The sequence below is a fragment of the Lipotes vexillifer genome, unplaced genomic scaffold (assembly GCF_000442215.2).
Source record: "Lipotes vexillifer unplaced genomic scaffold, Lipotes_vexillifer_v1.1 scaffold558, whole genome shotgun sequence".
NCBI lineage: Eukaryota > Metazoa > Chordata > Mammalia > Artiodactyla > Lipotidae > Lipotes > Lipotes vexillifer.
This window is the reverse complement of record NW_006772769.1, coordinates 431,228-443,975: the sequence shown is the minus strand read 5'-3', so window position 1 is coordinate 443,975 and position 12,748 is coordinate 431,228.

The following is a 12,748-nucleotide window of genomic DNA, read 5'->3' as shown; positions in this document are numbered from 1 at the left end:
TGTCTGATTGCTGTGGCTAGGACTTCCAATACTATGGGGTTCTGGGGGGGTGTTTTTGGGGGGTTGTTTTATTTTTGGTTGCGTTGGGTCTTCGTTGCTGTGTGCGGGCTTTCTCCAGTTGCAGCGAGAGGGGGGCTACTCCTCATTGCGGTCCGCGGGCTTCTCATTGCGGTGGCTTCTCTTGTTGCGGGGCACGGGTTCTAGGCATATGGATTCCAGTAGTTGTGGCACATGGGCTCAGTAGTTGTGGCTCACGGGCTTAGTTGCTCTGCGGCATGTGGGGTCTTCCCAGACCAGAGATCGAACCTGTGTCCCCTGCATTGGCAGGCAGATTCTTAACCACTGCGTCACCAGGGAAGTCCCCAATACTATGTTGAGTAGAAGTGGTGAGAGTGGACATCCTTGTCTTGTTCCAGATTTTAGTGGGAAGGCTTTCAGATTTTCACTGTTGACTATTATATTGGCTGTGGGTTTGTCGAAAACGGCTTATACTATGTTGAGATATGTTACCTCTATACCCACTTTGGTAAGAGTTTTTATCATGAATCGATGTTGAATTTTGTCAAATGCTTTTTCTGCATCTATTGAGATGATCATGTGGTTTTTTACTTTTCTTTGTTTATGTGGTGTATTACATTGATTGATTTGCATATGTTGAACCATCCTTGTGAACTTGGGATGAATTCCACTTGGTCGTGTTGTATGATCTTTTTTATGTGTTGTTGGGTTCGATTTGCTAATATTTTGTTGACAATTTTTGCATCTATATTCATCAAAGATAGTGACCTGTAATTTTCTTTTCTTTTCTTTTCTTTTTTTTTGGCAGTATCTTTGTCTGGTTTTGGTATCAGTGTGATGGTGGCTTCATAGAATGTCTTTGGGAGTGTTCCCTCTTCAATCTTTTGGAAGAGTTTGAGAAGAATCAGTATAAGTTCTTTGTATGTTTGGTAGAATTCGCCTGTGAAGCATTCTGGTCCTGGACTTTTGTTTATAGGGAATTTTTAAATTACAGATTCTATTTCACTTCTAGTGGCTGGCCTGTTCAAATTATCTGTTTCTTCTTGATTCAGTTTTGGTGGGCTGTATGTTTCTAGAAAGTCGTCCATTTCTTCTAGGTTGTCAAATTTGTTGGCATATAATTGTTCATAGTATTCTTTTTTTTTTTTTTTTTGTATTTCTGTGATATCAGTTGAGATTTCTCCTTTTTTATTTCTTATTTTGTTTATTTGGGTTCTCTCTCTTTTCTTCTACTTTTTCTAAAAATATTTACTTATTTATTTGGCTGTGCCGGGTCTTAGTTGCAGCACGTGGGATCCTCGTTGCACAAATAGTTTTTTTTTTCTTTTAAATCTGTATACTGGCTAATTTAAGTGGTTTACTTTCCAATTATGATTTTCTCCTTCCTATATCTTCTCGCTTCTTTTCTATATAAAGAAGACCTTTCAATATTTCTTTTAGGAGAGGTTTAGTATTGTTGTATTCTTTTAGTTATTGCTTGTCTGAGAAATTCTTTATTTCTCCTCATATTCTAAATGATAATCGTGCTGGATAGAGTATTCTAGGTTGCAGATTTTTCCTTTTCAAGACTTTGAATATATTTTGCCACTCCCTTCTGGCCTGCAGTGCTTCTGTAGAGAAGACAGCTGAAAGCCTTATGGGGGTTCCCTTGTAATTAGCTCTTTGTTTTTATCTTGCTGCCTTTAGAATCCACTCTTTATCTTTAATTTTTGTCATTTTTATTATAATATGTCTTGGGGTAGGTCTCTTTGGGTTCATCTTGTTTTGGACCCTCTGTGGTGGATAGTTCCGTGTGAGCTCAGACTCAACCGTTGCTGGTGGGAATGTAAAGTGGTACAACCGTGCTGGCAAAATGTTTGGCAGTTTCTTCAAAAGTTAAATATATACCTATCATATGATTGAGCATTCCACTCCTAGATATTTATTTAAGAGAATTGAAAACATAGGTCCATACAAAGACATGTACATGACATGTACATTTGTAATAGCCAAAAATTATTGTCCATGAACAGGCAAACTGATGAAGAAATTGTGGTACAATGGAGTACTGCTTGGCAATAAAAAGGAATAAACTACTCATGCACACAACAATTAGGTGAATCTCAAAATAATCACATTAAGTGAAAGAGGTCAGACAAAAAAGAATACATACTATGTGATTCCATTTATATAAAATAGAAAATGCCAACCAATCACAAAGTGGCAGAAAGCAGATTAGTGGTTACCAGGAAAGGGGAAATAGCATAGAAAGGCAGAGTGAAAGATTGAAAAGGGGCATAAGGAAGTTTCTGGTGTGATAAGTATGTTCATTACCTTAATTGTAGTGATGGTTTCACCGACATATACATATGTCAAAACTCATCACATTGTACAGCTTAACTATGTGCAGCTTTCTGAATGTCAGCTCCACTTCAGTAACACTGTTCAAATATTTAGCTTAAAAAAGCTGATGGTCTTACTTGATTGATTCAAAGTCCTGCTTCCAGATTCTTTCAAAGGCCCTCACCCATAAAAGAAAGCAGCTGAAGGAGCATGGATCTGGGTTTAAAACCCCACTGTGCCACAAAGTTTTTGTATAACCTCAGGCTGGTTACTTAACCTCTCAGAGCCTCTCGGTTTCTTCATCCATAAAATGGGACTAATAATTATCTGCCTCACAGGTTTGTTGCTAAAATTTGAATGAGATAAGAGATGAGAGAGCCATAGGTGCCCAAACACATGATTCCCCATCTCTGAGAGAGTTAGATTCATTTCTGTTCACTTCTTTTCCCCTCCTTTCCTCTTTCTTTCCAGACGGGGAGGGATCCTAGTCACAAAAACATTCAGAGGATAAACAATGAGGAGGAAGCAGGGCAGAGGGCTTGGATTGTATTCCCCTGAAAATAGCACCCGAGACCAGAACTTGAGACTTCCTGGAGGGTGGTCCCAAGGGTCAGGAGGGACAGAGCAGAAAATGTGAGTCAGGGAAGGAGAAAATGCCCCCAAAAGGTACCTATTGAGCTAGCTCCTGTTGTGGAGCTCAGTCTAGCCAGAGGCCCTCTGAAGAAATGTAGAACACACCCCAGAATTAACCCTTCGAAAGAAAGGAGGCTGGGGCACTGACCCATGTCCTCCACTGTGAGGGTCACCCCCAAGGCACTAACTCTCCTCTGCTCTCACCACAGTTCTGTCAACTGAGGGAGAAAAACAGAGACAGGCCTCTTGGATGGGGCACTGGCAGGGTCGTGGGGCCATCCACCGCAGCGGCAGCTCAAATCAAAGGCGGCCTGAGAATGTGTGGCAGGGAACACCAAAAGCAGCTGCCTCAGGCCCAAAGCCCATCTTTGGGTCAACCATGTGACCTTCTCAACCTTAGACAGCCTTACAGCCAAGAAGCTAGAGACTCAGGATTAAAGTCCGAACTCCTCTAGACCACAGGCAGGGACACAACTGACTTCCTCAATCGCTCCCTCAGGACACTTGTCTGGGAGAGAGGAGTGAGAATACCTGATGGGTGAGTCATTAAAGGAGCCCTGGGAGGAAAGGGTGGGGCTGGGAATTTACCAGAAGGAAAAGCTAGCTATTTAACTGAGCAGCAGTGAAATCATTTTTCTCTGCTCTACCAATAGTGAATTAGAAATGTTCCTCAGATTGGAAATGCAATAATGTTGATTGTATTAATGTCTATCACTTATTAAGCACATAACATGTGCCTGGAAATGTGCTGTATTATTTTATTTCATCCTCACAGCAGCCCAGTCCAGTAGGTACTATAATTAACGGAAGCTCAGAGAAGTTGAGTAACTTGGTAAATGTCAAAGAGCTAGTAACTTGTAGAGGCACAATTGAGTCCCAGGTAGCCTGATCAGAGAGCCTGGACCTTTGACCATTAGGCTATAGTCAACTCCCTATGAGAGAGAGAGAGAGAGAGAGAGAGAGAGAGAGACAAGGGGAAGGGAGGAAGGAGAACATCCAGCTGGGAAAACTGCCTTACCGGGATGAGAGGGGCTAAGAGAGCACAGAAATTAGATCATCAACATTAACTAGACACAGTAAGTGAAGAGAGAAAGACTCCACACTGATAGTAGAAGGTGCATTATGTTTGTCGTATGCGTGTGGACACTTGTCATTGACGGCTGCTCAAAATCTATTTAGTCCCTTCATGCTAAGGTAGAATAAAAAGAAGTTACCCTTTCCAGTCTCCCTTGCCTTGAGTGTGCAGACAGGCAACTTAGGTTCTGACAGTGGGACACCACTGGGAAACCCGCTGTGTGAGGAAACAGATGATAAACAGGGATTCCGTTTGCTGGGGCAGATGTTCTCTGTGAAAGCATCAGTCTCTCCACTTTGCTAAGGAAAAACAAGTGAAAAGAGGCTTTTGACCTGCTTGGAGCACTGAAGAAGAAGAGCATGCCCTGGGCACTGGAGAGGGCTCCCCAAAAAAGAATCCAAGAGCAGAGAGAAGCAGGGGCCACTTCAGGCGGGATCCTAAAGGTACTAGACCCAGTTCCAATGTGTGTTTTATGGGGGTTGTCCCACAGCACCAAGCAATTCTCGGACACCAGCAGGGGGTTCTACAGTTCAGCTCAGTCCTGACACTATCTACTTGGAGATCGCATCAGATCCCACAGGTGGTTAAGGGCTCAGTCCTACAAGACTGCCCCCCCACCAACTTCAGACGGTAGTCTCAACTCCAGGTTATTACCTGGGTTTCTAGCCAACAGGCAATAGATTGGAGTTTCCAACAAATCTTGCCTTGGATTCAATCAATTTGCTAGAGCAACTCACAGACCTCAAAGAAACATTTTGCTTACTAGATTACTGGTTATTAGAAAAAGCATTTATATGACTCAGGAACAGCCAGATGGAAGAGATACACAGGGCAAGGTGTATGGGAAGGGGCACAGAGCTTCTATGCCCTCTCCAGGTGCCACTCTCCCTGCCATGTGTTCACCAACCTGGAAGCTCTCCAAACTCATCCTTTGGGGGATTTATGGAGGCTTCATTACATAGGCATGATTGATTAACTCATTGCCATTGGTGATTGATTCAACCACCAGTCCCTCTCTCCTCCTCAGAGTTTGGGTATGGAGGGGGTACTGAAACTTCCAACCCTCTAATCACAAGGTTGGTTCCTCTGGCCACCAGCCCCCATCCCTATGTTACCTAAGGGCTTTCCAAAAGACACTTCATTAATGTAGCAAAAGACCTCTTTTCCTCTCTCAACACTGGAAATTCCAAGTGTTTTAAGAGCTCTGTGCCAAGAACGGGGTCAAAGACCACCTATCTATTTCTAGTTATAAATCACAGTATCACAGATTCCTTTCCAAGTGGAACATTTTCTCCATAACTCTTCTCTGCTCAAACCCTGGGGTTTGTTTTGTGACTTTTCTAAGTTGAGTGCAGCCCACTCCCCAAAAGTAACAGTTAATATGCCCATAGTTGTACCCTTTCCCTCTCTGGGGAGGGTTTGGTTTTCAGCAGCTGGGAAAAGAGATAATGGTTCCCCTGATAAGCAGGAGCAACCTTGTGCCAGTGGGAAGGACTTGCACTGCCACGGTAATAAAGGTTCTTATTTTATGTTTGTTTTTCACATTCAGACCAAAAAAAAAAAAAGTGAGGCCTTTTTATTTCTTCATCTACAAAATTTGACAATAGGTCTGACCTCACAGACTTGTGATGACCTTCTTTTTTTTGTTTTTGAATTTTATTTTATTTTTTTATACAGTAGGTTCTTATTAGTTATCCATTTTATACATATTAGTGTATATATGTCAATCCCAATCTCCCAGTTCACCACACCACCACCACCCCCGCCATGTTCCCCCCTTGGTGTCCATACGTTTGTTCTCTACATCTGTGTCTTAATTTCTGCCCTGCAAACCGGTTCATCTGTACCATTTTTCTAGATTCCACATATATGCGTTAATATACGATATTTGTTTTTCTCTTTCTAACTTACTTCGCTCTGTATGACAGTCTCTAGATCCATCCACGTCTCTACAAATGACCCAATTTCATTCCTTTTTGTGGCTGAGTAATAGTCCATTGTTTATATGCGCCACATCTTCTTTATCCATTCATCTGTCGATGGGCATTTAGGTTGCTTCCATGACCTGGCTATTGTAAATAGTGCTGCAATGAACATTGGGGTGCATGTGTCTTTTTGATTTATGGTTTGCTCTAGGTATATGCCCAGGAGTGGGATTGCTGGGTCATATGGTAATTCTATTTTCAGTTTTTAAGGAACCTCCATACTGTTCTCCATAGTGGCTGTATCAATTTACATTCCCACCAACAGTGCAAGAGGGTTCCATTTTCTCCACACCCTCTCCAGAATTTGTTTTTTGCCGATTTTCTGATGATGCCCATTCTAAGTGGTGTGAGGTGATACCTCATTGTAGTTTTGATTTGCATTTCTCTAATAATTAGTGACGTTGAGCAGCTTTTCATCTGCTTTTTGGCCATCTGTATGTCTTCTTTGGAGAAATGTCTATTTAGGTCTTCTGCCTATTTTTTGATTGGGTTGATTGTTTTTTTAATATTGAGCTGCATGAGCTGTTTATATATTTTGGAGATTAATCCTTTGTCCATTGATTCGTTTGCAAGTATTTTCTCCCATTCTGAGGGTTGTCTTTTTGTCTTGTTTGTAGTTTCCTTTGCTTTGCAAAAGCTTTTAAGTTTCATTAGGTCCCATTTGTTTATTTTTGTTTTTATTTCCATTACTCTCGGAGGTGGATCAAAAAAGATCTTGCTGTGATTTACGTCAAAGAGTGTTCTTCCTATGTTTTCCTCTAAGAGTTTTATAGTGTCCGGTCTTATATTTAGGTCTCTAATCCATTTTGAGTTTATTTTTATGTATGATGTTAGGGAGTGTTCTTTTTTTTTTAACATCTTTATTGGAGTATAATTGCTTTACAATGGTGTGTTAGTTTCTGCTTTATAACAAAGTGAGTCAGTTATACATATACATATGTTCCCATATCTCTTCCCTCTTGCGTCTCCCTCCCTCCCACCCTCCCTATTAGGGAGTGTTCTAATTTCATTCTTTTACATGTAGCTGTCCAGTTTTCCCGACACCGCTTATTGAACAGACTGTTTTTTCTCCTTTGTATATCCTTGCCTCCTTTGTCTATCCTTGCCTCCTTTGTCATAGATTAGTTGACCATAGGTGCGTGAGTTTACCTCTGGGCTTTCTATCCTGTTCCACTGATCTGTATTTCTGTTTTTGTGCCAATACCATATTGTCTTTTTTTTTTTTTTTTTTTTTGGTGGTACGCGGGCCTCGTTGCGGAGCACAGGCTCTCTGGATGCACAGACTCAGTGGCCATGGCTCACGGACCCAGCCGCTCTGCGGCATGTGGGATCTTCCTGGACCGGGGCACGACCCCATGTCCCCTGCATCGGCAGGCGGACTCTCAACCACTGTGCCACCAGGGAAGCCCCCTGTTGGAAAATTTTTAATCACAGTTTCAACTTCATTACTTGTGATTGGTCTGTTCACATTTTCTATTTCTTCCTGGTTCAGTCTTGGAAGGTTGTACCTTTCTAGGAATTTGTCTATTTCTTCCAGGTTGTCCATTTTATTGGCATAGAGTTGTTTGTAGTAGTCTCTTAGGATGTTTTGTATTTCTGTGGTGTCTGTAACTTCTCCTTTTTCATTTCTAATTTTATTGATTTGAGTCCTCTCCCTCTTTTTCTTGATGAGTCTGGCTAATGGTTTATCAATTTTGTTTATCTTCTCAAAGAACTAGGTTTTAGTTTTATTGATCTTTGCTCTTATTTTCTTTGTTTCTATTTCATTTATTTCTGCCCTGATCATTATGATTTCTTTCTTTCTGCTAACTGTGGGTTTTGCTTGTTCTTCTTTCTCGAGTTCCTTTAGGTGTACGGTTAGATTGTTTATTCGAGATTTTTCTTGTTTCTTGAGGTAGGCTTGTATTGCTATAAACTTCCCTCTTAGAACTGCTTTTGCTGCATGTCATAGGTTTTGGATCGTTGTGTTTTCATTGTCATTTGTCTCTAGGTATTTTTTGATTTCCTCTTTGATTTCTTCAGCGATTTCTTGGTTATTTAGTAATGTATTGTTTAGCCTCCATGTGTCTGTGTTTTTTACATTTTTTTCCCTGTAATTGATTCCTAATCTCATAACGTTGTGGTCAGAAAAGATGCTTGATATGATTTCAATTTTCTTAAATTTACTGAGGCTTGATTTGTGACCCAAGATGTGATCTATCCTGGAGAATGTTCCATGCACACTTGAGAAGAGAGTGTCATCTATTGTTTTTGGATGGAATACCCTATAAATATCAGTTAAATCTATCTGGTCTATTGTGTCATTTAAAGCTTGTGTTTCCTTATTAACTTTCTGTTTGGATGATCTGTCCATTGATGTAAGTGAGGTCTTAAAGTCTCCCACTATTATTGTGTTACTGTCCATTTACTCTTTTAGAGCTGTTAGCAGTTGCCTTATGTATTGAGGTGCTCCTATGTTGGGTGCATATATATTTATAATTGTTAAATCTTCTTCTTGGATTGATCCCTTGATCATTATGTAGTGTCCTTCCTTGTCTCTTGTAACATTCTTTATTTTAAAGTCTATTTTATCTGATATGAGTATTGCTACTCCATATTTCTTTTGATTTCCATTTGCATGGAATATCTTTTTCCATCCCCTCACGTTCAGTCTGTATGTGTCCCTAGGTCTGAAGTGGGTCTCTTGTACACAGCATATAGATGGGTCTTGTTTCTGTATACATTCAGAGAGCCTGTGTCTTTTGGTTGGAGCATTTAATCCATTCACATTTAAAGTAATTATCGATATGTATGTTCCTATTACCATTTTCTTAACTGTTTTGGGTTTGTTTTTGTAGGTCCTTTTATTCTCTGTGTTTCCCACTTAGAGAAGTTCCTTTAGCATTTGTTGTAGAGCTGGTTTGGTGGTGCTGAATTCTCTTAGCTTTTGCTTGTCTGTAAAGCTTTTGATTTCTGCATTGAATCTGAATGAGATCCTTGCTGGGTAGAGTAATCTTGGTTGTAGGTTCTTCCCTTTCATCACTTTCAATATGTCATGCCACTCCCTTCTGGCTTGTAGAGTTTCTGCTGAGAAATCAGCTGTTAACCTTATGGGAGTTCCCTTGTATGTTATTTGTCATTTTTCCCTTGCTTCTTTCAATAATTTTTCTTTGTCTTTAATTTTTGCCAATTTGATTACTATGTGTCTCGTCATGTTTCTCCTTGGGTTTATCCTGTATGGGACTTAATGTGCTTCCTGGACTTGGGTGGCTATTTCCTTTCTCATGTTAGGGAAGTTTTCAACTATAATCTCCAAATGTTTTCTTGGGTCCTTTCTCTCTCTCCTCTCCTTCTGGGACCCCTATAATGTGAATGTTGTTGTGTTGAATGTTGTCCCAGAGGTCTCTTAAGCTGTCTTCATTTCTTTTCATTCTTTTGCTTTATTCTGTTCCGCATCAGTGAATTCCACCATTCTGTCTTCCAGGTCACTTATCTGTTCTTCTGCCTCAGTTATTCTGCTATTGATTCCTTCTAGTGTATTTTTCATTTCAGTTATTGTATTGTTCATCTCTGTTTGTATGTTCTTTAATTCTTCTAGGTCTTTGTGAAACATTTCTTGCATCTTCTCTATCTTTGCCTCCATTGTTTTTCTGAGGTCCTGGATCATCTTCACTATCATTATTCTGAATTATTTTTCTGGAAGGTTGCCTATCTCCACTTCATTTAATTGTTTTTCTGGGGTTTTATCTTGTTCCTTCATCTGGTCCATAGCCCTCTGCCTTTTCATTTTGTCTATCTTTCTGTGAATGTGGTTTTCGTTCCACAGGCTGCAGGATTGTAGTTCTTCTTGCTTCTGCTGTCTGCCCTGTGGTGGATGAGGCTATCTAAGAGGCTTGTCATGATGACCTTCTATGGAAGCACTTTGTGAAACATCAAGTCTAAAAAAAGACTAGCTTTTTATCTTTGGTGATGATAATGATGATAATAATGACTCATGATGGGAAAAGGTGACTTAGCCAGTCTGGACTCCCTGCCTTTTCCGAAGTTCACACTGTAAAGTTTGCACTTTTGCTCATGACATCCTCTCTGACTGGAATCACTTCTCCCAGGTTTATGTCTGTCAAAACCCTATTCCTCACTGGGACACCAAGGGCCAACTTCAATCAGGTATTAAATGTGATGCCAGCAGACTTACAGCTGCAAGAAATCAAGAGGGAGCAGCAGAGTAGACTTCCAGATTAGGGTAGTGACAGGTGGGAGAGGGAAGCTGCTGCATCTCTAGTCGATGTCCTGGGGGAAAAGAAGAAGCTGAGATGTAGAACTACTATATAACTTTCATGAATTCATTTTAAGAAAGTTAGAAAATTCAGATGAAAATATGAATGTAAAATATAAGAAAATAAAATCACCCATAAACCCACCATCCATTACTTTAAACATTTTTCTATTTGCCCACTTATTTATATATATCTAAAATTTAATGGTTTTCCCAGTAAAATTTAATGTTCAAATCAAATAACTAAATGTGTATTAATATAAATCTTCATATCTCCCTATCTAATATATGGAATCATATTTTTAGCAGATCTTTTTGTGGTAAAACATACCTAACATAAAATCTACCGTTTTAATCATTTTTTTTTTTTTTGGCGTTTTAATCATTTTTAAGTGTATAGTTCAGTGGCATTAAGTACATTCACAGTGTTGTGTAATCATCACCAAAACCATTCATCTCCAGAACTTTTCATCTTCCCAAACTAAAACTCTGTATCCCTTAAACAGTAACTTCTCATGCCCTCCTCCCCTTAGCCCCTGGAAACCACCATTCTCCTTTCTGTCTCTTTGAATTGATTATTCTAGGTAGTTCATATAAGTAGAATCATACAATATCATACAATATTTTTTGTGACTGGCTTATTTCACTTAGCATAATAGCTTCCAGGTTCATCCACATTGTAGCATGTGTCAGAATTTTATTCCTTTCTAAGGCTGAATAGTATTCCGTTGTATGGTATATACCACATTTTGTATATCCATTCATTCATTGATGGACATTTGGGTTGTTTCCACCTTTTGGCTATTGTAAATAATGCGACCATAAACAATGGTGTATAAATATCGGTTTGAGTCGCTGCTTTCAATTCCTTTGAGTATATACCCAGAAGTGGAATTGCTGGTAGAAGATCCTTTTTTGTTCTTTCTTTTCTTTTTGGCCGTGCCATGTGGCATGCAGGATCTTAGTTCCCCAATCAGGGATCGAACCCTTTTGCTCCCTGCAGTGGAATAGTGTTCTTTAACTACTGGACCACCAGGGAAGTCCCAGCAAATCCTTTTTTTTTTTTTTTTGAATTTTATTTTATTTTATTTTTTTATACAGCAGGTTCTTATTAGTCATCTATTTTATACATATTAGTGTGTATATGTCAATCCCAATCTCCCAATTCATACCACCACCACTACCACCACCACCATGCCCCGCTTTCCCCCCTGGGTATCCATATGTGTGTTCTCTACATCTGTGTCTCTATTTCTGCCTTGCAAACAGGTTCATCTGTACCATTTTTCTAGATTCCACATATATGCGTTAATATACGATATTTGTTTTTCTCTTTCTGACTTACTTCACTCTGTATGACAGTCTCTAGGTCCATCCACATCTCTATTTCATTCCTTTTTATGGCTGAGTCATATTCCATTGTATATATGTACCACATCTTCTTTATCCACTCATCTGTCGATGGGCATTTAGGTTGCTTCCATGACCTGGCTATTGTAAATAACAGCAGATCCTTTTCTTAATCAGTGAGCCACACCTTCTCGTTTCTATGGGTCTGATATGATGCTAAATGGTTTTGTGGTTGAACTTATGGGAAAACTGGTATTCCTTCTTGCATTTCACATGTTCTGTCTGGGGTAAGTTTTCTTCATCTTCTTGGTACACATCCATTAGAAATTTCTTTAGGGAGGAGTCTGTAGGTGTTAAACTCAGTTTTCATTTATTTGAAAATGTCTTTTTTTTTTAAACTTTGCCTCAAAAAATAATTTTACTGGGTATACAATTCAATGTTTATAGATTTCCCCCCTTTATTTTAGCACTTTGAATCATTCCAATGTCTTCTGGTTTCCACTGTGGCTGTCGAGAAGTGTGCTACAGGTTTAGTTGTATTCCTTTGAAGATGATCTATGTTTTCTCTCTAGTCTTTAGATTGTTGGTCTTAATTGTTCCACAGTTTCACTGAGTTGTATCTAGGTGTGGATTTCTTTATATTTATCCTTCTTGGCGTAAATTGTGCTTCCTATATTCGTGAATTCTTGTCTGAAATTTTTCAGCCATTTGCTCCTCATATATTGCCTTGCCCCCGTTTTCTTTCTCTTCTCCTCATGCAGAAGCCAGTTTGGTGACTGTAAGACCGCCTCATTCGTTGACTCTTAACTTTTTTATCAGCTTGTCTCTTTTGCTGCATTTTGATGAATTTTTTCAGATCCATCTTTTAGTACACTTTCTTCAGCTATATCTTCTGCATTGCAGTTTTAATTTTAATTCTTACATACAGTTTTTTATTTCTTGATATTCTATTTTTTTCCTAAATCTACCTGGGCATTTTTTATAATCTCTTATTCCTTGCTTATGTTTTCTATTCCATCTTTTATTTCTTTAAACATTTCACAATAGCTTCTTTAGATACATCATCTGATTGTTCCAAACTCTGGAGCCCTTAAAGATTTAAACCCGTTG